General features: G+C 42.7%; 1 protein-coding gene across 1 annotated transcript in view; it reads right to left on the minus strand.

Moving 5' to 3' along the window:
- LOC124112842 (mucin-5AC-like) overlaps nucleotides 1-26,968 on the minus strand; it is an 82,018-nt gene that overhangs the window by 48,180 nt on the left and 6,870 nt on the right. The gene's annotated exons all lie outside the window — the stretch shown is intronic.

A 26,968-nucleotide genomic window follows, 5' to 3' on the forward strand; every position in this document is an offset into this window, starting at 1 on the left:
AACTTAACATCGAATTATGACGAATCGCGAGAGGAAATTAAAAAATAAATAATTGAAATTGAATATTTTTTTTAACCCGGTAACTAAAAACAAAACTCTGTCTTAAAATATATATTTCTTCTTACCGTGGACACTATACTACAACTAGGACAGGGTATCGTTAAATTGTCTGTTCAGAATGCCATCAAATCAGCTATGTATAAAACAAATTAATAAATTTTAGGCACGTCAAGATATATTATGAGTTTAATGAGGTCAATAAAACATTTCTATTAGAATTGAGAAGGTAACTAAAATTTCGAAAGGATGAGGGTAACTTGTTAGCATACGAAATCTACATAACAAGAATCGATGAACATATTTAGAACTCGTGAACGTTATCAGAAGAGTCCAAACGAATAAAATGTAAAACAATACAGCGACCAACAGGTTGATTTCAACAGCGCGTTCATTTATTACTCGTACACGAGCAAGTATTTAGCACAATCTGACTTCAAATACTGCAGTACACCCCATTTCAAGTAGCCCAAACTCGGACCTCATCGGGGGGACGGGTGGCCCAGTCGTCTAAGGCGCCGCGATTCGCTGTGCAGAGTTGCGTCCCTTTGGCACGCCAGAAACCTATGATTGTGGGTTCGAATCCCGGTTCGCCCCGATTATGTTTCTAGGTTTGTCAGCACCATACCCATGCTCGTGGGTTTCGCCGAAGTGGTAAACGTCTGAGACCTGCATCATTCGGGCTTTCCTCCCACATTAAGCTGACACGCCGTGATGTAACTGGAATACTGTTAAAAGCGAGGTTAAACCCAACTCACTCACTCGGACCTCATCATACCGCGTACATCGCTCATTAACAAGTTGGTAGATTTCCATTACACAGGGTGTATTCTGATCCCAAACTTTAAAACGGGTAATTGGAAAAATATGCCTAGTTATCTGTACCTGAACTGAAAATATATCTCCTTCGTGAAAGAAAATGGCGGCGATAAAGATGGCGACGAACAGTTAATCTGTCAGAGTGTTGTAAACTTTTACATCTGCAACATCTCCTTATAAGGCCTGTGAAGCTGGGCTTTTCCTCGGAGGATTCCAACCGCCGTGGTGGACCAAAAAGGCGCTCATAGAATTCCGATCCAAATTTTAGCATGGCCGTCCTGTCAGCCATATTGAAAATGTCATGTTTGCCCATCACTTTATCAGTAGTGCATGTTTGTAATTAAATTTGACATGTAGTAAATATAACGAATGTGGAAAACGATATAACATGTACAACATGATCTTTGGCTTATTTTGTCTTTGTAAATAGTTTTGTTTACTCATTAATTATGGCCTATATAATGCCATGTTGCAATATTTCAAAAGAAACAGGTGAGCTTCAGAGCCTTGCCGTACTTTGATGCCTGACTATTGAAGCTGGTGGTAGTTTTTTGACATTCTATATATGGTAAATGGCTTTGCAGTATTGCAATGACATTGCGTGGGCTTAGTCGGCGGAGCGGGGATACTTGCCGAACACATAAGTGTACATGTCCGCGTTCCACCATGAACGAATGTCAAGATGGCGAAATGTACCACTGCGTGATTTGTGTATTTCTCATGACTTTATGATTCGTGGGTCAGAATGAACCGTGGTTCATGACAGATTGATTATAACGACATTAATAATAATTATAATTAGCAGCCTCCGCCACGTGCATCATATGATCAGCCTGCGCTTGTCACCCCCCTGGGGAATGAGCACCTGCACGAACAGACGTTCAACTGGGGGTGGGGGGTAGGGGTGAGCCAGTCAGTGCTGGGGGCTGGTGATCCGTTAAAATGTATATGTGTCTGTGATGGTCGAATCGTGAAGTGGTATTGTGATATAATAGGAAGTGTGCACGTCTGGTGGCGTTATAGGTGCGTTCTGGTACTACTTCACTGTATGGCTTTTCAGGGCAAATACATTTCAATGCATTTTTCCCTGTGTAGATTCCAGTGCAATACGTCTCCAGTTCCCCATGCTGTTCTCCCTGTTGGGATCCCGGTGCAGATAGGTCTTCAGTTCCCCATGCATGTTTCCCCGTGTAGCTTCCGGAGCAAATATGCCTCACGTTACCCATGCATGTTTCCCTGTGTGTCTTCCGGTGCAAATATGCCTCACGTTACCCATGCATGTTTCCCCGTGTAGCTTCCGGTGCAAATAGGTCTCACGTAAAACATGCATGTTTCCTCGTGTATCTTCCTGAGCAAATATGCCTCATGTTACCCATACAAGTTTCCCCGTGTATCTTCCGGTACAAGTATGCCTCACGTTATCCATGCATGTTTTCCCGTGTAGCTTCCGGTGCAAATAGGTCTCCAGTTCCCCATGCATGTTGCCCCGTGTAGCTTACGGTGCAAATAGGTCTCAAGTTCCCCATTCATCTTTCCCCGTGTAGCTTCCGGTGCAAATAAGCTTCACGTTACCCATGCATGTTTCCCCGTGTAGCTTCCGGAGCAAATATGCCTCACGTTACACATGCATGTTTCCTCGTGTAGCTTCCGGAGCAAATATGCCTCACGTTACCCATGCATGTTTCCCCTTGTAGCTTCCGGTACTTATAGGCCTCACGTTACCCATGCATGTTTCCCCTGTGTAGCTTCCGGTGGAAATAGGCCTCACGTTACCCATGCATGTTTCCCCGTGTAGCTTCCGGTGGAAATAGGCCTCACGTTACCCATGCATGTTTCCCCGTGTAGCTTCCGGTGGAAATAGGCCTCACGTTACCCATGCATGTTTCCCCGTGTAGCTTCCGGTGGAAATAGGTCTCACGTTACCCATGCATGTTTCCCCGTGTAGCTTCCGGTGGAAATAGGTCTCACGTTACCCATGCATGTTTCCCCGTGTAGCTTCCGGTGGAAATAGGCCTCACGTTACCCATGCATGTTTCCCCGTGTAGCTTCCGGTGGAAATAGGCCTTACGTTACCCATGCATGTTTCCCCGTGTAGCTTCCGGTGGAAATAGGCCTCACGTTACCCATGCATGTTTCCCCGTGTAGCTTCCGGTGGAAATAGGTCTCACGTTACCCATGCATGTTTCCCCGTGTATCTTCCGGTGCAAATATGCCTCACGTTACCCATGCATGTTTCCCCGTGTGTCTTCCGGAGCAAATATGCCTCGCGTTACCCATGCATGTTTCCCCGTGTAGCTTCCGGAGCAAATATGCCTCGCGTTACCCATGCATGTTTCCCCGTGTAGCTTCCGGTGCAAATAGGTCTCAAGTTCCCCATGCATATTTCCCTGTGTAGCTTCCGGAGCAAATATGCCTCACGTTACACATGCATGTTTCCTCGTGTAGCTTCCGGAGCAAATATGCCTCGCGTTACCCATGCATGTTTCTCCGTGTAGCTTCCGGTGCAAATAGGTCTCAAGTTCCCCATGCATGTTTCCCCGTGTAGCTTCCGGAGCAAATATGCCTCAGGTTACACATGCATGTTTCCTCGTGAAGCTTCCGGTGCAAATATGCCTCACGTTACCGATACATGTTTCTTCGTGTAGCTTCCGGAGCGAATAGGCCTCACGTTACCCGTGCATGTTTCCCCTTGTAGCTTCCGGTGCATATAGGTCTCCAGTTCCCCATGCATGTTTCCCCGTGTATCTTCCGGTGCAAATAGGCTTCACGTTACCCATGCATGTTTCCCCGTGTAGCTCCCGGTGCTAATATGCCTCACGTTACTTATGCATGTTACCCCGTGTATCTTCCGGTGCAAATAGGTCTCACGTTACCCATGCATGTTTCCCCGTGTATCTTCCGGTGCTAATATGCCTCACGTTACACATGCATGTTTCCCCGTGTATCTTCCGGTGCAAATATGCCTCACGTTACCCATGCATATTTCCCCGTGTAGCTTCCGGTGCAAATATGCCTCACGTTACCCATGCATGTTTCCCCTGAGCTTCCGGTGCAAATAGGTCTCCAACCTGTGCATGTTTCCCCGTGTATCTTCCGGTGCAAATCGGTCTCCAGCTCCAAATGCATGTTTCCTCGTGGGTATCCCGGTCAAAATACCATATAGACATTTAACTAACCCATTCAGAGTTAGGTCCCTTTGTTGGATCGAATCCCAAGCTCCTTCCAAACGTCTGACACCTTCGTTACACTCTCGGTAACATCGCTGCCACCAGTGTGAGCGCGGCCATTACAAGAATTTTGAAATTTGCCCTCTAACTCCAAATGTAGCAACGTTTATACTTTTGTTTATGTCTTTGGGAATGCCATCATATTTTTTTCAAAAGGTTTACGACTGAACATGTTTTCCAGATGAATTTACTGTGTTGTTTTAATAATCAGATTGGTTCGAGATTGCAGACTAACGGAAAATCAACCAACTTCTCCCTTACATTCTTACTATATCAATTAAAGATATTAGTTTTAATGAACTAGAAATTCAAATGGACAAACAAAGAAAAGTAATTGAGCAGCGGTAAGTGTATTCGGCGTCACGACAGTCGTCACTTGTTTGTAAACATAACGGTCATTCGGTTGCGAGTTCAACTCCAAGAATGGTTGTAGCCACCGTTCACAGTGGGGAGTTTTGACTGGTGGCAGCGATAGTATAGAGAGCTCCGCGAATGGGCTATCGCTGTGAGGAGCTTGGATCGAATCCCTGATAATGATTCACGGTCTGTCCACGCCATACCGTGATCGCGGGTTTCCTATACGCTGTACACTCTTATGACCTGCATCTCTTAGGATTCCTCCACAATTAGCCTGAAAGCCATGATATGACTGAGTCGCTCTTGTCATAGGCCTACGAGAACAACGTATCGTAACGTCCAAGCTGGTGAATTCAAATGTTTAGGCACGGTTTCCCAAATTATCAGAGTTATGCCCCTTTGTACAACAGGAATGGGACTGGATTATTCACGAAAACTATATTTGTAGAGTTTTATTGCAAAGAGATTTTGTTATGGCAAAAGCTTTGTTCTTGTCACAACACGGAAGTATACGCGCTCTGCGAAGATGAAAGAGGTGAATTGCGCGTATACCAAGTAAGACCAGACACAAAGATATGAGAGAAAATTTAAGAATTTTTAAATAGACTCGCCTAAAAAACCATTTGAACAATCCGCTGGAAGCGGCATCAAGCCATGTTAATTCACCTGCAAGGACCAGATATGTGAATCATTGTTATTCTCTCGTTGTCTGTAATTGAATAAACATTTGCCTGTTTTTATTCATTTCTGTTGGAAAAAAGAACTTATTCTAACATCGCTGAGTTGATGGAAAACACGGAGAAATTGGAGATGTGTGTTGGGCACTGTGTGTGTGTGTGTGTGTGTGTGTGTTTAGCGATGGGGTGGCTAGGGGGTGGGGTGGATGGGGGTGGTAGTATGTGTGTGTGTGTGTGCGTGTGTGCAGGGTGTGTGTGTAGCCATGTGTGTGGTGCGTTGTGTGTGTATGTGTGCGTGCGTGTGTGTGTGTGTGTGCGTAGCTATGTGTGTGCAGGGTGTATGTTTCTGTTTGTGTGTATGTGTGTGTGTGTGCAGGGTGTGTAGCTGTGTATGTATGTATGTATGTATGTATGTATGTATGTATGTATGTATGTATGTATGCAGGGTGTGTAGCTGTATATGTACATACGTACGTACGTGTGTGTAGCTGTGTGTGTGTGCAGGGTGTGTGTATGTGTGTGTGCAGGGTGTTCATATGTATGCGTGTGTGTGTAGCTGTGTGTGTGTGTGTGTGCAGCTGTGTGTGTATGTATGTGTGTGCAGGGTGTGTATATGTATGCGTGTGTGTGCAGGGTGTGTGTATGTGTGTGTGTGCAGATGTGTGTGTATGTATGTGTGTGCAGGGTGTTCATATGTATGCGTGTGTGTGTAGCTATGTGTGTGTGTGTGTGCAGGGTGTGTGTATGTATGTGTGTGCAGGGTGTGTATATGTATGCGTGTGTGTGCAGGGTGTGTGTATGTGTGTGTGTGCAGGGTGTTCATATGTATGCGTGTGTGTGTAGCTGTGTGTGTGTGTGTGTGTGTGTGTGTGTGTGCAGGGTGTGTGTATGTATGTGTGTGTGTGTGTGCAGGATGTGTGTATGTATGTGTGTGCAGGGTATGTGTATATATGTGTCTACAGGGTGTGGTTATGTATGCGTGTGTGTGCAGGGTATGTGTGTTTATATGTGTGTACAGGTATGTAGCTATGTGTGTGCAGGGTGTGTTTATGTATGCGTGTGTGTGCAGGGTATGTGTATATATGTGTGTACAGGGTGTGTAGCTATGTGTGTGCAGGGTGTGTTTATGTATGCGTGTGTATGCAGGGTGTGTTTATGTATGCGTGTGTATGCAGGGTGTGTTTATGTATGTGTGCAGGTGGGGTACGTGTGTGGGTATATGGGTGTAGGGGGGGAGTATGTGTGCGGGTATATGTGCAGGGGTGGGGTACGTGTGCGGGTATATGAGTGTAGGGGGGAGTATGTGTGCGGGTATATATGCAGGGGTGGGGTACGTGTGTGGGTATATGTGCAGGTAGGGGTACGTGTGTGGGTATATGGGTGTGTGTGTGGGGAGGGAGTATGTGTGCGGGTATATGTGCAGGGGTGGGGTACGTGTGTGGGTATATGGGTGTTGGGGGGAGGGAGTATGTGTGCGGGTACATATGCAGGGGGGGGGGGTACGTGTGTGGGTATATGTGCAGGGGTGGGGTACGTGTGTGGGTATATGTGCAGGGGTGGGGTACGTGTGTTGGTATATGGGTGTAGGGGCGGACAGTTTTAGCGCGGAGGTTAGGGGAGATATGACAGACTTAAATGGAGTGTAGGTTTCATGAGCTACATAAACTATTCCGATGTATTTATTAATGCGAAAATAATTGCAGGTCAATAAGAACATCAACTACTCTTTCAGATTACAATACATTTTTTATCAATCCCAGATGCCGCGGAAGCTAAAGGAAACACAAGGCTGGTCACAGGGACAAAACTCGGTAAGTAAAGTATTTACTTATGTATGAGAAGCAAAGGTATGAACGATTAACAGACGGCTGACAAATGTACAGCATAGCCGTTGTGGACAACGGCAGCCAACTACGTCGACGTTGGGCGTTCATTGCCTGTTTGTGTATCGCCAGTCACAAGCTATTTTGTCTGGAATTAATAGGAGATGAAATATTCGACAGTTGTATGTATCTAATTAACGTCAGTCTGCCGGGGCTACTCGCTAGCTTATCTGTGACCTAGCCCTCGTTCACATCTGCCTGCCTCGTAATGTCATAAAGCAAAAATCATATAAAATTATAGTCGACTCTTCATCGAGTCGGAACGGGAAACGAGATGGGTCGTTAAAATGTGTTCTATACATCAAGTTGGCCCACACGTTGCTGTAAGGCCAGTAATACGGGCAGAAATATGGAGGGGTAGGGCTTGGGGGAGGGGCGAGGAGGGAGAGGTGCATGAATCAACGATGTACTCCAGACAGACTTAATCATTACATCTGCAATGTACGTGATGTCATTGACTCAACCTGTCAAGAGAGGCTGAGGTGTATGTGGTCTTAGGGTAGAAGCAGCAGAAGTAGTAGTATCAATAGTAGTAGTAGTAGTAGTAGTAGTTGTTGTATTATTAGTAGGAAGTTGTAGCAGTAGTAGTTGTTGTATTATTAGTAGGAAGTAGTAGTAGTAGTAGTAATATTAGTAGTAGTTGTATTATTATTATCATTATGATGATGATGATGATGATGATGATGATGATGATGATGATTATTATGAGTAGTAGTAGTGGTAGCAGTAGTAATAGTAGTAATGGTAGTAGCAATAGTAGAAATAGTACAGTAGCAGGAGTAGTTGTGTTATTATTTGTATCATATATTATCATTATTATTAGTTGTAGTAGTAGTAGTAGTAGTAGAGGGAGAAGTAGTAACAGTAGTAGTAGTCATAGTTGTATTATTAGTAGTAAATAGTAAAAGTTGTATTATTAGGAGAGAGTAATAGTAGTAGTCGTTGTATTATCATTTGTAGTAGTAGTAGTAGTAGTTGTTGATCTATAATTCCAAACATTTAATAAATAAATATAATAATAATAACAATTCCCCGTCCCAAGCCGACTTCAGGACAAAAAAACCGTAAACTGTAACTATACAGGGCGGAAATAAATGAAAGTTGGAGGGGGGTTCAAACACTCCCCCGAACATAACCATTACATCTGCAGCATTGTAATCTCCTGCTAACGGGGAGTTTATCATTACATACATAAATACATCACTCTTTCCCTGGCAGGGGTCACGTCGAGAGCTCCATACGCCACCGCGTGCCTCTGGGGGCTGCCTCGGCCGTTTTGTCATAGGTTTGAGAATGTAAATTTTCATAAACGTTTTGTGTTTATTGAGAAGCTTATCTTAGCCACCTCCCTGTAGCAGGCCCGTAAACTGTGACAAACGAGACCTGACAGAGTCGACTCCGATCCTTATCAGCTTAGAAATGATATGGAAATTTGTTGCCGAGTGTTTGGAAATATTCAATAAGCGAATCAATTACAATCAATCATAGGCCATTGTTGTTGCGATAAAATACCAATCACAATTTTGTCGGTAAAATCCTTTAAAGTTTTGACTAATCGACTGTAGATGAGACCGGCTATGTTTGGCATGCCTGGATATGTTGGTCATTGACAGAAACGTGTTAAATCGCTTTGTGTTTGCCTGCAACAGTCGCGAAGTTGAGATTACGCTAATCGCGGCTTTTCTTAGCGTGGGGACATAGGCTTCTAGGTAACTTAACTCGACACAGCTACCAAGCCGCTTACTTATAAGATGGTAGTCTCAAGACAATATTTATGCTTCACTTTTTAACACATGTTGTAAATCAAAATCGGACCATATCACTTCCCTAAGCCGCGCTATTGTGATCACATGCCATGCGATGAGTTATGGTGTTAGGGTCGTACCTGGGAACTGCACTTATGAAGCCGTGCTGCTTCCTGGGTAGTGAGTAAAAGGTTGTGTTAGGTTGTGGGAGCAATGTTCAAGTCTGTGTCAGGCAAACTGATAGTTAATAGCATGAGCAACGACCCACAGAAGACACACAGTCAGTAGCCATCCAATCCTTATCAGGCATCATTAGCCATGACGTGCATGTGTGTGTGCGTGCGCGCGTACGTGCGTGTGTGCTTATACTAGTCCGAACCTACTCTTAGCCCATTGTGATACCATGTAGCGGTTTCAGAATACCCCGGACACAGTATACTGACTCCGAGCCGACCAGTCCTTGTTTTAGTCCCTTTATATCGAGCGCCAGGCAGGGTAACAACAAGTCCCATCTTTTAACGTCTTTTGGTATGATGCGGCCGGGGATCGACCTTCTTACGATCGTCATGAAATACAGAATACATATTCTGACCGGGAATCCCCCGGGGCGGTAATGTGGCGAACTACTGAGTTTATTTGAATACTCTGTTCCATGTAGCCCGATATTCAGCACAATGTGCAGCTACACTTTGGTTGGTGTTTATTCTGAAAATATGATCGTTCAGGAATAACATATTGTCCGAATATCAATGTATTTTCTGGACACCGAAAAGGGGATGGGAATTGATGCGTATGTACATTTAATCTTTAAAAACGTTTGAGGACAATTTCTATTTAATTCCTAGCTCGAGCTTAAAAACTATAACCATAACGATGGTGGTATGGTAGTCTGTGTTACAAACCCTGATACAAATATATCAAATACAGCCCATGCAAGTCTATGATGTTTGGCAAGTCTAGAAATGAAGAGAGTCTCTGGGCTCCCTTTTATTATATTTTTATTAAGATAACTGAACAACTGTTTTTTTCTGTACGATGCGTTCATTTCAGAGACTAGATGTTAGTCTAGTGGTATGGTAGCCTAGTGGTTAAAGCTCGTAAGGCCGAAGACCACGAGTTCGGTTCCTACACTGCTACAGTAAGTGAAGCCTAGTCTTGGTTTCCTAGTCGTGATGTGGATCATATACCTACATGCGGCTTAAAATCCCATTTCACTCATTGCAACACCCCTTCGATTAATAACCACCCAGAGAGCGCCTTTAAATCAGTGCTGTGATGGATGTGTCGTCCTTCTGGCAGTCTTCGTGATGGCTGTCGGCGTAAACTGTTTTCACACTTTCCACAGTAGTTAAAAAAGGACGTGGTGGCGTTAAGGTCGGCGCAGACACCTTAATCCTGTCGACAGCGTTTATTCTTAGTTCAGCATTTACCTTTTCCAACCATACAGACACTCTAATCAGAAAATCAAATATTCAGAACCAATTAATCCGATAATTAGGAAACAAATTCAACTTCCTATCTGGGTACAGTCGACCGATTTACACCATATCATTAATTTTCATTTCGAGGAGCGCATTAATTCTATTTATATAAACTCAACTGAATTATGGACTTATGTAATAAATCATCATCAGCGATCTGGAGTCGCTAAAACACTGTAAATAAATATGATATAATCTGCCCTAAACAGGAAATGAATCTTCAAAGGATCAAACGCTAATCCGTTCTAATAAAAAGCGACGAGCGTCCATACGAGCGTATACGGTGGACATTACGCTGTCAGATTCTAGTTTGAAATACAATCATGTGTTGAACACCAGAATTACGTATATGTTTAGAGCGAGGCTTACGGGATGCTGTTGTATAATACACTGGAGAGGTGGGAGCACAATGGATGAACGACATCGTCAACTTCAAAGAGGGAGGGTTCCCTTGGGGTAGCCAGGCCGTATTGAAGATGTGCTTTGTGTTCAGTTATGAAGTCTTAACTGCGTCATTGACTATCAGTAGTGGAAAGGAGACACTTTGCATGTTAATAATGGCTGATGATGCTAGCGTGTCAGGTTGATTGGCATTTTGGCATACTGCTGCTATAATAATAATAATAATAATAATAATAATAATAATAATAATAATAATAATAATAATAAAAATAAATGATTAAAAAAAAGATTCCGATTAAATTGATGTAAATAACGATAATACCAAAACATGATAATAATAAAGTAATTATAGTAATAAGGAATAAAAATGGTGATGATACTAATGATTGCGACCAGCAAGCTTGTCATAATAAAAATAAAAATATTAAAAAAAAATAATAAAGAAATGATGATGATGATGATGATGATGATGATGATGATGATGAAGAATGAAGAATGAAAATGGTGATGACGACATTGGGATGATATACATGATTGTAAGGAAAATATAAAAGATTCTGATAGTAATGCAGCCATAAGAATGATAGTATTTATGCTTGTGTTGATTTATTATATACCTTCCACACATTCCCGAGATTATACTTATATTAAGAGTATTGTTAATATTTGAAAATGTAACATAATTGAACCATGTATAGGACGTTCACTACACTTGTTATAAGTACTGGAACAGCCCTGGACACACGATGGCTTCAATACTGTATGCTTCATCTCAGATCCCCCCTGTTATTTCGTCCACTGTTGACCAGGCCCCCAATCTGGGGCACCAAGAGAACCATCACGTACACACCGCCGTTCCTTATGACCAGAGCGGTGGACATATTGCATTAGGGCTATATCCATGAAGGTCATTGGTCCAGGAATGTCAGCCACGTTTTATGAACTTTATTAGAGCTAAAGGAACAATGCCACCGGTCAGTAATGTGGCCACTATTGTGACCAGCATGCCGGACGTGCATTCTTCCAACCCTTCATACTGTATATGTCAAAAGCTGAATAGAAGCGAGATGTCGAGTCTGACTGAATGGGTTACGGTCATAATGGGATGTAATGTCATGATGTCATAAAACCCGGGTATCCTCAGTATCTTGTTTCCCCGCACCGGGAGCAGTGAGTACGGAGTATACGTAATACGGTCTGTGAAGTCTCCCGCCATTATGAATATGTCGCTTAGTCTATAATCATTCCGCTCATTTTTCAAAAGCACCAAATCAAACGTTGGCCTTGGATGACAATCGTTTTGACAGACGCTTAAAAACTGTCCCTTTTAAGGAGTGGCGCTATTCACATTCCACTGCCCATGTGCGAAAATGACCGCTGTGACATCATAACGGCTTTCACGTGAAGCGGTGACCCGCGACTGGCTGTTTTATTATGCGGTTACGGATTAACAATTTGTTAAATACAAACGGCCCCAGGCAAGGACGCTCCAAGACGATTCCTCACAAAACTCTTTATTGCAGAATGCGAAAATTGCCTATTATATCCAATGCATTTATCAAGCGGAAAGGTATGAAACGACTCAGATGCCGAACCCGATGGAGTGTTTGGGGAAATTGATGACGGGTCAGAGGTCGGAGGGCAGGCCCACCCATGATAGACAGGATCAGGTTTTATGATTTTAATGCCAAAAATATAAACAGCGTCGTATCACTGTCCTTGTTTGGTTGAATACAGAAACACTCTGAACAAATACAAAGGCGTGTAGGCCATGTGTTTGACTGTGGCATTATGTCCTGGGATTGGTGACAATTCGGGATGGTCAGTGGCCGGACGCTACTGGACACCTGCACCTGCAGAGTTTATCCTGTGGACAAATTGATTTATGAAATTGCTACACTTAGTGTCATGAATTGATTCCGTTTCTGCCCGCCTCTGGCGTTATGTTGTATGTAATTATAAGTGTATGTATGTCACTAAACGTGTTACTGATGTAGCCTCCAGGCGTTGCTTTTAACGTCTCGCAATTGAAAATCACTGAATTTTAATTAATGTTGACCCCATGCGCTTTTGTGGCATTGATTACGTCACAACGGAAATGTGTTACACGTACAACAATGAATATATCTGTACTGTTTAGCATATTTTAACGTCAGCCGGAAATTATATGAGGTTTTTGCAACGAATGGGTTACGGCCAATGAATGGGTTTTGTACTGCTTGCTTACATGCACATATCCGGTGTTTTTAAGTTTTTTTTGTTTTTTGTTTGGAAAAAAATGTGTATGTTTTACATATATATAGTTCTTGGATAGGCCGTGAAAAAACTTCTTGTTTCTCCGAAATTTATTTTTAAAAAGATTGGTAGATCGGTCGAATTTTACTAATTGAAAACTATGACATGAAAATGAAGAGTATGTTTACGTGGGGATTACTATTGCGAAGACGGGTTACATCAAAAGTGCAACTTCGGAATGGAAAGTAACACTAAAAAGAAGGAACATGGACGAATGTAGAATGCATGAAAATAGCAAATATACCATAGGGTCAGGTCGATTTTTAGGTCGGTAACAGCACTGGGGAGCGCGAGACGTATAAGGGTTAAATGGCTGAACTTGGCAAGGAGATACCGGAAGTTGTGTTTATGTCGTAAACATTAGATCTTATGACAAGGGGGAGAGGTAATATTTGTGAAACAAGTAAACACTATTATTCAATGGAACTGCTATTGTCCATACCATATTATGGTATTCTATGTCTACAATATTGTTGTTGTAGATAGATACCGATTAATGAGATTGTGTTTCTACATTCCAAAGATAAGGCTTGTCGCATTAATTTTAGAGCGCATTTTAATCTAGGAATGGCGCATTAATGTAAGGACGCGTTTAAAGCTGAAGAAGACGCATTAATTTAATGGTTTGCAATCGTTCTGATGACCTCATGCATAATATCGGAAAGTGGTTATTCGTGAATTTCACGCGGACTGGTTAATTACTGATTCGAGTACCGGGAGCATTACACACTGCCGGCATGTCGTTACATTTGACTTCGTGGTTTGTATGGAGACTGTTCCTTGTTTTGTCCCAAATATATTATACTGAAGAGGAGATCTAATCCTATAACCAAATAAACCAGTTCCATTTCAACAACAACAAACACTTTTATCGCAACGGCGGTGTGTGTGTACTTAGAACAATGAGCTTCCGGGACGTAAGAAGGCAATATTATCTAACTTTCCTCTTTCGTGGGTTTTAATCCCTTTGGTAAAAATATCACAAATATTTCACGAGTGTGTTTGGCGCATATTTCCTCCCCCCTACCCTAACCCTTAGTCTCGCCGTCTCCGCGGGGACTTTTCGCTAGTTCACCCTCGTCACGTCTTCGTAAACAGCTGGTGTACGCTGGAGTTGGGTTTTGGTGTATCCGTTTAATTAATGACGTAAGCACCATGAAAGACTGATCAGTCGACTTGTTCAAAGGTTGGCGATTCTTTTCTCTAAGGCAACCCATGCATGTGAATTTAATAGACTTTATCAAAGTCTCTTAATGTCTGAATCTGCATACTACTCTGCTTATGTTTCACGACACCCAAAGCCATTAGGGCCATAAATTAATTAAAGTATGCGAAACGGGTGTGAAAGGCGAACGTTTGGATAATTTATGAAAACATGAAATAAGAAAATGTCGTGTTTAAGATATGTTTCACCCACGCCTTGCCTGGCAATGAGAGAGTGTCGATGTTATAGGCCTTGAAGATGTTTCGCTTCGTCTCGCACCGTTAATAAACACTTTGATCCGCCATTGCTAACATGATCTATGGGGGTAGATCGTGCAAGGGACATGTGAGCTCGCGTTTTAATTAGGAAATGTAATTCATTTGGCCAATCTGATCCGGAGACCCTGGCTCGCTGTATAATTGTCGAGGTCGCGTTGAACATGGGAAAGTTGCGCCCGAAACACATTGGATCATACCCTCTCGAAAGTTGTCGTCTGCCACGAGTCGGAAGACGTCTGCCAGTCATGCCCCAAGCGTCGATTAGAGAATTTGGCGGGAAAATATTAAAAGGCATTTAGAAGACGGGCTTTGCTCCTGAGCGTGTGTTGAGTAAAGTTACGCAGGCGTCGAGTTTGGTCTGTTAGCTTAACAAAAAGGTGATTATACAGCGTTTGTACGAGACCCGGGGCTGCAACGCGACTGATTCATGCGCCTTTATTCTTGAGACACGACAAATTATATCATTTTCTCTGGATCATATTCGCTTTGAGTGAAGTGCAAGGCTCGCTCGAATTTCTAAGAGAACCCATGAGTTTATCTTTTGACGAATCTCAGCTCGGGCCACCTTGAGCTTTGAGTTACCTGGGTTAGAATGAGGCAACCCTGTCCCCGTGCGCGGTAATACCCTAGGGGTGACAGGTGCAGTGTGCACAACCGAGGGAGACAGGAGCTCGCGGAGGCCGTTTATAATCTCTCTTTTTAAACAAACTTTATTCATGATCCACGATACATGCACACTCTTATTTGCGGTTTTCATAATATCGCGACCAACGTGTTAACTCCAGACTACTACACAATAGTCCGACAAACCAATCGAGCTCGGACATTTTTTGTCTTTTTTTCCCATTCGGTTGTTAGATTCGCCCATACTGGGTCCAACTGGCTGCTATGAAGTGATGTATTTCCGCATCAGTTGGGGCTAAACGTGAGCATTTGTTCGACACCCATTTTATAACATCTGAGACGAGATTGTATTTCAAGGCTTACGTGCCTGTCCCTCGTTATAGATTTTACCCCCCCCCCCCCCCCCCCCCCCTTCTCGTCACCCCCTCCCCCGCGTCTGTTCGTAATATGACAGTAGAGGACCGAAGAACACTTCACAGATCACATACTATTGTGTATGCCGTAGGATAATTCATACTTAACGACTTTCTCTATCCATACAGACAGATATGTGAAATCTAAAACCATCGCTTTTAGATCCCCCGGCCTCAAATGACATTGCATTTTGTTTGAATATTGAACCGACCCCGTATTCATAAAATACACAAAGCATAAAAGCTGTTTCTCTTTATAACTATCACAATCCAATTTTCTAAATGATATTTGGTGTCTATTCGAGCCGCTCATAAAAGCACGGGAATTAAATTCAATATAATCCCTCCGCCGCCCTATTATTTTTCATTTGTCTATAACAAAACACACAAATTAGCAAGCGTTTTTCGTATTTTACAAATTATGGCGATGTAGCCATAGCACTGCGATAATATAGCCTTGTTCTCATCTGATCTAAACCAAAGTCCAGTTACTAATGACAGATCATAGGGTAGAAGGATAATATGGAAACAATCACTCCCCTGCCTGTACGCCCATTGTTACAACACATGGCAGATTTAACCCATTACTGCATAAGTTAATACTTGCTCGGTGATTAATGAAACCATCGGACGCCGGGCGATATTACAGTCAGAAAACAAATAAGATTATATTATAGAAACAGTGCCCGCCGATCGTGACAAGCGGTCGTGTTTGTATAGACCATATCTACATTTACAAACTATTTATCCATTTACGATATTGTCCAGCGCCGTGAGGATCTCTGAAAGGTTTAGAGGACTTGCTGGGTGACGTACAGCGCATGATCAAAATTGTATGGAGATGGGAAAAAACTGAATCCGATTTCAGATAATGTGAAATCCTGGTTTCTACTGTCAACATTTCAAAGGTCCGGGGTGCATTTTGTCATAAATAACAGGACTCATTATTATAAAGTAGATACGCAATAGCAACTAGCATTGTCAACATCAAAGCCATCTGAAACAGTGTTGTTAGAGCAGTTTTTCTTCCACGAGAAAGCAATAACGGGCGTGGATTAATGCGAGGCAGTGGAGCCGGAACGCATAGGACATGTTCAAAGTTCACGGTTTAATGACAGTTCATAACATCCCTTGGATTATGGATACAACATTAATTTTATTATCGTATTTAATCAGACGCTGCTTTGATGATCATTGTATTGGCCAGGAATCTGGTTGATTGGATTATGGAACGGAACGTCGTGGCCCGACAGCGTGGATAGTTGCTCATGCTGTCAACCACGTGGACTGCGGCGTAAAAGAACATGTCCCTCCCACACTGACTTGGTTATACTCCTGAGTGAGTATATTCAGTATCACACTGGCCAATGTCCGCCATTACCTAGTGAGTGTGTACGTGGTGATGCGAACTGGGGTTTAACGTCGCGTTCAAGATTAATGCACTTATATAGCGCATGCGTCTCTGTGTGTTTTTGTGCAGGTTTTAGAGTGCTAGCCCACTGAGATACCATGCCGCAGTTAACATGGATGCCCCACTCAGACACAGTATACTGACTCCGAGCCGACCAGTCCTTGTGTCAGCCCCTTTTATTCGTGCACAGGGTAACAACAAGTACCATCTTTTGGTATAGCGCGACCGGTGATCGAGCCCCCGACCTTCCGCTATTATAGACCAAGGAGGCGGTCGATCGATCGATCGATCGAGAGAGAGAGAGAGAGAGAGAGAGAGAGAGTAGGGTTTTACCGCCTTCTTACCTATAGCCAATCATATAACGGCTTCATACATTTTACCCATCTGATGAATCGAACCCAGATCTTCGTCGTTACTAGCGACCCCTTTAACCACTTGGCTACCCTCCCGCTCATGGCGGAGCTGACTGCATGATATACCGACAGAAAACTATGTGAAACATGTAGCAATATCTTCTTAACCATCAACCAGACAACGAGATCGGTTCTCCTCAACCATCAAGCTTGGTGGTGCAGCTGGCCCAGGAATGAATTCGGTCAATGGGACGTCTGTATGGACAAGCAATAAACAGAGGGTGTGAGGTACAATATGGACAGCATCACAGTGGTATGACGTAAACAGCCAAGCAAAGGAAATTATACACTTGAAATCGGATTTGACCAAAAAATCAAAACGTGAGTAGGCTGAAAACAATCGCCGAAACGCTGCAAACTTAAGGGCCAAAATACAACTTTGATACATACGTATTGATCGAATACATAACCGTTGAATAACCATTCCTTGTTTGTGTAATTTGTAGCAACCATAATCCCAGATTTCGCTCTGATTATCATCCATGGTTTGTCAGCACCAGACCCTTGATCATGGTTTCACCAAAGTGATAAAATCTAAGACCTGCATCACTTCGGGCGTTCCTCCCACATCAAGGTGACATGCGTGATATAACTGGAATACTGTTCAAAGCGAGGATAGACACCATTGTTCACATCCTATATCGTCCACAGATCATTATGAACTAGTGTTTATGTAAAATAACTAGATTTTGGTAGAAAACTACTAGTCCCTCTAGATTTTCACTTGTCTCGGACTAACGGACTAGTAGTTGTGTCTGTACCTGCAAAACGGCATTAAACCATTCTCAGCCACACCTTATCCATCTTCCCCGGCAAAGGTGTTAACTGACTTTATAAAAGTCCAGAAAATGGACACAAAGTCAGTTCACACCTTTGCCGCGGGAAGACGCTCTTAATCCCCCTGCGACCGTGGCCTGGTTGAATTTGTGTAGGTTCGTACTTCGTGGATCTAATCTCACTGCGTGCGCGCCACTGCTTACACCACCAGATCTGATGAAACTCAAATATCCGCGGTGGTATGGCTGTAAGAGAGCAGACTTCCACGTTCAGCCTCCCCATGTCCCCGGTCCACCTCCCACTGCCTCCCTGAGTTAGTAGATAATAATTCATCCGGGTAATTTGTTGGACAAATACCAAACTGCAGGCGACACAACACGCCGCTCATCGCCCCTGTGTGTCCCGCGCATCACGTGACAGTCAGGACGGGAGAAACGGGATCATAATAACTTTATGATTTATGAGAGGCATAAAGCGTATACAACCGTGACATGGCTCGCGCCTTATGAGCGGGGTTAGACGTACGTGTATATAGATATTGCGGGGGCGTTGTTCACCTGTGTGACCCTAAGACTTCACCAAACACAGGTGTGACAATAGACATGGAGAGAAGGCGGGTGTTCAGAGACATGACAGAGAGTGGTCAAGCCTGTGTTAAAACAGGCTTGACCACTCTCTGTCATATCTCTGAACATGTAGGTTTAGGGATAGTGTGAATGTTAGACAAACATATAATCTACGAAATTTCTCTTTTTTAGTTTCCTTTTAAATTTCTGATGATGATTTCATACAGCTAGCTATAATTGCCAAGTCTGTTTCACCTAGACTGGTTTTGATTTAATTGAATGTAGATATCCCGCAGCCATGTTGAAGGACTAATGATATGTGTTTTACATAGACAATTTGGACAATATTCATTATACATATGTATGTTAATATTGCCTCTCTTACAGACCCGAAAGCATATACTTGTAAAAAACACTCTCATTACATTCTAACCCCTTTTCAGTCCCAGAAGTAAAATTATCTAATTTAAGAATATATATCTACTAAAAAAAATTTAAAAAATCAATATTAAGCTCAGAACAATCCTTAATTTTAAGGCCAGCCTGAGGTAATCTAGACTTGCCAAATCATTCTAGCCTTGAGTTTGGTTCCTTTTTAATTTCATTTTCTCTGGGGCCTGGGACAGACTACTCTAGCTGCCTCGACTCATTTGCTTTCAACCTGAAGTTACGGAATTGAGTGTTCATTCAAAGAAATAGTTTTATTTGACCTCACACATAAGTTTATATCGGGGACTGGGGGATGGTCGAACAGGCCAGCAGCGAAAGCGGACGTGTGACATAATTTTGGATAGTAATTATTATTTAAGTTGTTTGATAACGCGCAATATTCCAGCTATATGTACACATGATCCATTCTTGACCAGTAAACCAGCAAAGAGTGATATGCAATCAGTCAAGTGACCTTCTCTGACCCCTTAATGTCCAGTTTACTCAGGGACAGTGGTCGTGGGTGATAATATGTTCTTCTTTAGAACGATGCCTTGAATACGTAATTCCAGCCTGAGAAATTTACATTTTCTGTTTTTATTCAGTTTAAATTTGTAGCAAAATTCAAGCAAAGAGAACTGGTTCTGAAGTTTAGCCCTCAAATGCTACATGTCAGTGAGGATCATCATTAGATTCTCACTTGCCCTCAGCAAAATTAAGTAGTCTCGGGCTTGCAGACTAGCGTGAATTTCGAAGACTGACTGCATGTTTGTGAAGGCTAGAGCCTGGTCGTCATTCCGGGTTTGAATTTGTCCCCATCAACCTATGCTGGTCGAAAGAGGCGACTAGACTGGATCGGTGGTCAGGTTCGGTGACTTGGTTGATTGGTTTCATCGTACCCCGTCGTCGACGGGAATTGCTCGTTATATCAACCACTGGTATGTCTAGCCCAGACTCTATTTTTACAGGTAGCTGTCATACTGCTGAAATAGTGCTGAGTGCGGCGTTGAACAATTCACTGTGATGGGCGGTAAACGAATCAACAAGAAATCACGTGTGGACGGGGAACAGATGCACCGTCGTCGTACGCCTTATGTTTAGTTTAGTTAGGGGGTACAATTCTATACTAACCCATACATGACTTACGCCCAACGTATGTTTGACTTATTTCTAACGTATTTTGACCTACATGTATTTCTAAAATATGTCTGTTCACGAATGTTTGGCCTATTACATCGCACGAGTATGACTCATGGGTTCTAATGAATGGCATATAACAATATATAGTTCAACTGGGAAAGATTATACATTAAAGGGACCCGTTGTCTCCCTCAGCTTTATCACGAGGCCTTGAAATATGTTCAGGGAACTCATACATGCTTAGTTTAGTTAGGGGTACATTTCTACACTAACGGAGCCATTGGATGGGTGCGTGTTGAACCTTTTAATCTGCACTCTTTCAGCCATATTCAGATTTGATGACTGAGACCACATTGAGGTACCAGGGACGTATTATTTGTTTGTTTGTTGTTTAACTCCGCAATATTCCAACTCTATGAGTGAGTGAGTTGGGTTGAACGCCGCATTTAACAATATTCCAGTCATATCGCGGCGTGTCTGCTTAATGTGGGAGGACCAGCTCTATGAAGGCGGTTAGTAAATAATCGAGTCTTGATAATCCCCACAGGCCACATCAGGATGTACTTGTTAATCTCCTCATATTTCATATTTCACCACAAGTTGACCATTTGCTCTCCGAATTTATCACCAAAGTCTGATGCGGACTATAGTTTTAAATGAATCAGGGATGCAATTCCACCTGAAACACTTGCTGTAACAATTGTCTGTTACATACCAACTGTAACAATTGTCCGACACATACCCTTCTGTAACAATTGTCTGGCACATACCGTACTGTAACAATTGTCTGGCACATACCCTATTGTAACAATTATCTGATACATACCCTACTGTAACAATTGTCTGATACATACCCTACTGTAACAATTATCGGGCACATACCCTATTGTAACAATTGTCTGGCACATACCGTACTGTAACAATTGTCTGGCACATACCCTATTGTAACAATTATCTGATACATACCCTACTGTAACAATTGTCCGACACAAACCCTACTGTAAAAATTGTCTGGCACATACCGTACTGTAACAATTGTCTGGCACATACCCTATTGTAACAATTATCTGATACATACCCTACTGTAACAATTGTCTGATACATACCCTACTGTAACAATTATCGGGCACATACCCTACTGTGACAATTATCTGATACATACCCTATTGTAACAATTATCTGATACATACCCTACTGTAACACTTGTCTGATACATACCCTATTGTAACAATTATCTGATATATACCCTACTGTAACAATTATCTGATACATTCCCTATTGTAACAATTATCTGATACATACCCTATTGTAACAATTATCTGATACATACCCTACTGTAACAATTATCTGATACATAGCCTACTGTAACAATTATCTTATACATACCCTATTGTAACAATTATCGGGCACATACCCCACTGTAACAACTATCGGGCACATACCCCACTGTAACAATTGTCTGACACATACCCTTCTGTAACAACCGTCTGACACATACCCCATTGTAACAATTGTCTGATATATACCCTACTGTAACAATTGTCTGACACATAACCTTCGGTAACAACCGTCTGACACATACCCCATTGTAACAATTGTCTGATATATACCCTACTGTAACAATTGTCTGACACATAACCTACTGTAACAATTGTCTGATATATACCCTACTGTAACAATTGTCTGACACATAACCTACTGTAACAATTGTCTGATATATACCCTACTGTAACAATTGTCTGACACATAACCTACTGTAACAATTGTCTGATATGTACCCTACTGTAACAATTGTCTGACACATACCATTCTGAAACATTTTACCATATTTACCATAATTGGTGTCATGTATGTATATGTAAATATTTAGTTTCAGACTTGACATACGTTTGGTCGTTCCTTGATCGCGATAGGATAATATCTTTGATCTCAGTGGATCATTATTTGTCGTTGAATTTGACTAAGGAAAGAGGCACATATATAACAATATCAGCATCACAGTGATTGTATCATTTACTTCTAAGACAATTACCCAGAGGTAAATCTATTGCTATCTGGTTGAACTCTGTATTCCGAAAAAGACGATCATCATATTATGCAGTTTCGTCTCTTTAAACAAAACACAGTCTGTAATAGCGTACAATACAAGGTAAAGAGTTCTACGACAAGACGTAATCTGTTTATGAATCCTTTTTGTCATGTCGCGTTCCCAAAGACAAGATTAAATCAACAGAGATCGCGGAATCAGCTAGCGACAGACAGTGCGCCATATCGCTCGCGGTGAAATCGGCAGCCATCAATCAATATCGCTACTCGCCTCGCGTGTTGTGTGCTCTGTCGCCTTCACCGCGAGCATCGAGCAATCTGATTGGCTGAGACTTTCTGCGAGCACCTCCTTGAAGTATAGTGTAAGAGCAGGAATTACAATAGTAATATAACGCGCTACATTATCTGGATGGATCTGCCAGAAATCAGCGGACTATATCTTACCGAGGAGGGACACAAGCTGAGATCCGTTTAGCACTATATGTATTTCTCCGCCCATTCTGTTCAAAGATATCCGTTCAGTTCTTGATAGTAACTCTCGCGTCTTTGATGTCTACGTTCGGTGTATAATGTTCTCTAAAATCGATAGTTTAGATTTTCGTCTTTAGGTTGGTTTGGCTATTCTGTCTGGCAACATCTAATAACTATCCCTTTTGAAGTATTTGATCATCCCAATGTAGACGTCGAAATCTAAAACGTCTTTACATCTGAAACTAACACTTTTGGAACGACCATCTTGTCGCCATGCATTCAACCCAAATCCGATGCAAGCAAGCCGAAACTTTCATGCACGTTTGGGTGGTGGTCTAGTGGTTAAGGTGTCGCTTGTTACGATTAATGATCCGGGTTCGATTCTCCTTCACATCGATAGACTGTGTCAAGCATGTTCTCTGTGGTCCCCACTGTGTAAATTGAAGATTGCGTTGAGCGTAATGTCTCACATATATTAAGGTCCGCCCATTTAATACTAAAACAACCCAGCTTCCACTATGTCCAGTGAACGTTTTATTTTATTGTGTAAACATGAGCACAAATTATTTTTTCGTTTCATTATCGAGAATCAAAAGATTACCAGGAACCCAATTAGTCGTCAGTGCTATAACATTGGCAGATAGGTGAGGTGAGGTGAGGTGAGGTGAGGTGAGGTGAGGTGAGGTGAGGTGAGGTGAGCGTGTGTCTGCTTGTACTAGTCCGGACTAATGCTGGTTTTATAGTCGTCAGTGGTATAACATTGGCAGATAGGTGAGGTGAGGTAGGGTGAGGTGAGGTGAGGTGAGCGTGTGTCTGCTTGTACTAGTCCGGACTAATGCTGGTTTTATAGTCGTCAGTGGTATAACATTGGCAGATAGGTGAGGTGAGGTAGGGTGAGGTGAGGTGAGGTGAGCGTGTGTCTGCTTGTACTAGTCCGGACTAATCCTGGTTTTATAGTGCTAGTCCACTGAGATACCATGCCGCAGTTTTACATGGATACCACTCTCAGACATATTATCCTGAGCCGACCAGTCCTTGTTTTATCCCCTTAAAGCCGAGCGCCAGACAGGGTAGCAACAAGCAACATCTTTTAACGTCTTTTGGTACGACGCTGTCAGGGATAAAACCCCGACCTTCCACCCTCCGGGCAGACAGTCTATCCACAAGATTAGACCTGAAATAAACCATTAACTAATATGGCATATTTTCGATTTTCTGATATTTCATAGTTATTATATTTCAGCAATCCATGCTTGTCGTAAGAGGCGACTTACCCTAACTTGGGTGATGCACGTCATCCTATCCCAATTGCATATATCAGTGCTCATGATGTCAATCACTGATTGTCTGGTCCATCCTCGATTGGTTACAGACGCAATCGTATAACTGGAATAGTTCTTAGTGCAGCGACCGCCTCCGTGGTCTAGTGGTAGAGCGTACGCCCGGAGAGCGGAAGGTCCGGGGTTCGATCCCCGACCGCGTCATACCATACCAGAAGACGTTAAAAGATGGTACTTGTTGTTACCCTGTCTGGCGCTCGGCATTAAGGGGCTTAAACAAGGACTGGTCGGCTCGGAGTCAGTATACTGTGTCTGAGTGGGGTATTCATGTTAAACTGCGGCATGGTATCTCAGTGAGCTAGCACTATAAATCGGCATCAGTCCGGACTAGTACAAGCAGCCACACAAACACACACACGTACATGCACGTCGCTATATAAGTGCAATAATCTTGGACGCGACGTTAAACCCCATTTCACCTCACCTCACCTCTAAGTGCAGCGTTAAACAACAACCAAAACCACATGTTATATATGCGTAATGAGTGAGAATTCAGGTCCCACCACAATTGGGATCGAGTGATCAGACAGTGTCTTGGATTTGGCTTTCAGTGTGTTATTGTTGACGGCGTGAGACGTTCATCATGCTATCAACCATCGGTTTGCCTCGACCATACTCGATTATTGACAGGTGTTCGTGATATAGTTTGAATGTTGCTTATCACGGCCTCAAACAACACACACTCACTCATGCTAAATGTATAACATACAAAGCCGGCATTTATCAGTACAGTTATTTAAGGTCGTTTTGCGTAGCTTTTGGCAGGCTCACGGGACCCGTGAAGATCCGGCGTAAAATAGGTCTTCAGCAACCCATGCGTGGCCTAAAAAGACGACTAGGCTTGTCGTAAGAGGCGACTAACGGGATCGGATGGTCAGGCTCGCTAACTTGGTTGATGCATGTCATGGTATCCCAATTGCGTGGATCGATGCTTATAACGTCAATCACTGGATTGTCTGGTCCAGATTCGATTATTTACAGACCGCCGTCATATAGCTGGAATATTGCTGAATGCGGCGTTAAACAATAAACAAACCAAACATGGCAACATCACGGTCTGACACAAAAGTCTGCTTCACACAATGTACCAATGTATTGAATCGAACCCGTTTCATAGGCGTGGCGAGCGAACACTTTCACCATTGGACCACCCCACTGTCCTTCGTCCAAGGTGATGTCAGTTTATGTTTCCGTTGGACACCAGTAATGAACTTCACGAACTATAGCGCGTGATCATAGAGATGCAACCAGATGTCCGCTGTAACAATGCCAATGTTACATTCATCAGCAGGTTATATTGAACAATTGACTTGCCTTTGCATGTGTTTGTGACGGGTGCCCCGGCGGGGCAGGATACGCTCACCTTTTCGGGAACACCTGGTATCGCCACTATTTCATAGTGATTCATAAAGATATGCTCGTGATACAATCGGAAGCGTACAATGGACTTTTCTTTAAGTATAGATTTCTCATGATTATGGAAAGATTTTTGTCGCTGTTATTAGCAATTTTATTATTCAACCATGAGCCCTCATAGGTAGACCAACGCGTGAACTCTTTGCTTTTGTCGATCACATCATTTCAACAAAAATAACATTGTTAAAGTGTTAATCACAATTAGCTTAACCGAGAAATCTTAAAACCCCCGAAATGTAACATGAATTTTCGATGAAGAAAACAGATTGAGGTTAAATCTAAAATTAATATTCTTTCATCGACATGTTTTAAATAAACAAGCATGTAAGCTGTAACTTAACTGTATTTTTCAATTCTATTTTTCGACTTAATATCTTTATAATGTTGATATTTTACATCTGATATAACTTCACATAACGATTGGCAGTCACAAGCTCATGACATTTGCTGCCATGGTATATGGCCTCCGTTATTACTCAATAAACGGCATGGCCCTAGACTGTTGCTCCGCTACGACCACGGCAGCATAACCCCCAATTAATATCACATATATACTGATATGATGCAGTAATAATTCCAGATGATTATATCAAGATGATATTTATTACATGATGTTCGCAGGCATATAGCGATCTCCCCGAGCCTTTAGATTTATTAGACCAAGTTAACAAGCCCATGCAGTAATGTCGACGCTGGCCTCTCTATTATTTGTCAGGTAAATACCGATAAAATAGTATCAATAGCTGCAAGATAATTCTTTTATGAAACGACATATCGACTATGATTGTGCGGTAATGACTAGAGACACGGTATAATTAACCCAGAACCTGTGCATGAAACACGAAACTTTTCTTGCCATACCTGTCCGATAGCGGAAATATCATGCCGAGATGGTCGGTGTGGTACAATGGAATTGTGAGAGATTATTATTGCTATTAACGGCCCTTCTACCTTTTCAGGATGTCAGGGCTTTTAGCGCTGTTTAGCTTCCCTTGCTCGACAGGTTAGCCGTAATGTAGACGCCAATATATCGATATGTTATGACAGACGCGTGTTTTTCCTCCCTTCCCCCTCTCGACCCACCTCTCCCCGACCCGACCCCCGGGTCGAGCTCTGGCAGATCGCACGTGCCACGTCCCGATTTCCTGTCGGTCTTTGACGCTGACGCACAAGCCTCCCGTTAATCGAGGCCCTATGTCATAAAATGAAGGGAATTCGGCCATAAATCATTGTACATGAGAGTCTAAAAAGGTTTTCAATATGAATGCATTATTGTGGAGTGATGAATTTTAGTTTATCATGCAAAAAGTCGCGTTAATCCTGTGTCCAGTGCCAGCGCAAGCATTAAGATGATAGAGCGGGCTCCGGCCGCCCATGGGCCTCGTATATACAGTACAGCCCGCGGCTTGCGGTGCTAATAAATGGTACCTAGCATGCGCATTACCATTCAACTTCGATGAAAAGGATTTTTCTTTACTAATTCTTTTTGCCATGGAA

This window comes from Haliotis rufescens, unplaced genomic scaffold (genome assembly GCF_023055435.1).
Source record: "Haliotis rufescens isolate VD_foot unplaced genomic scaffold, xgHalRufe1.0.p SCAF_19, whole genome shotgun sequence".
In the NCBI taxonomy this organism is placed as follows: Eukaryota; Metazoa; Mollusca; class Gastropoda; order Lepetellida; family Haliotidae; genus Haliotis; species Haliotis rufescens.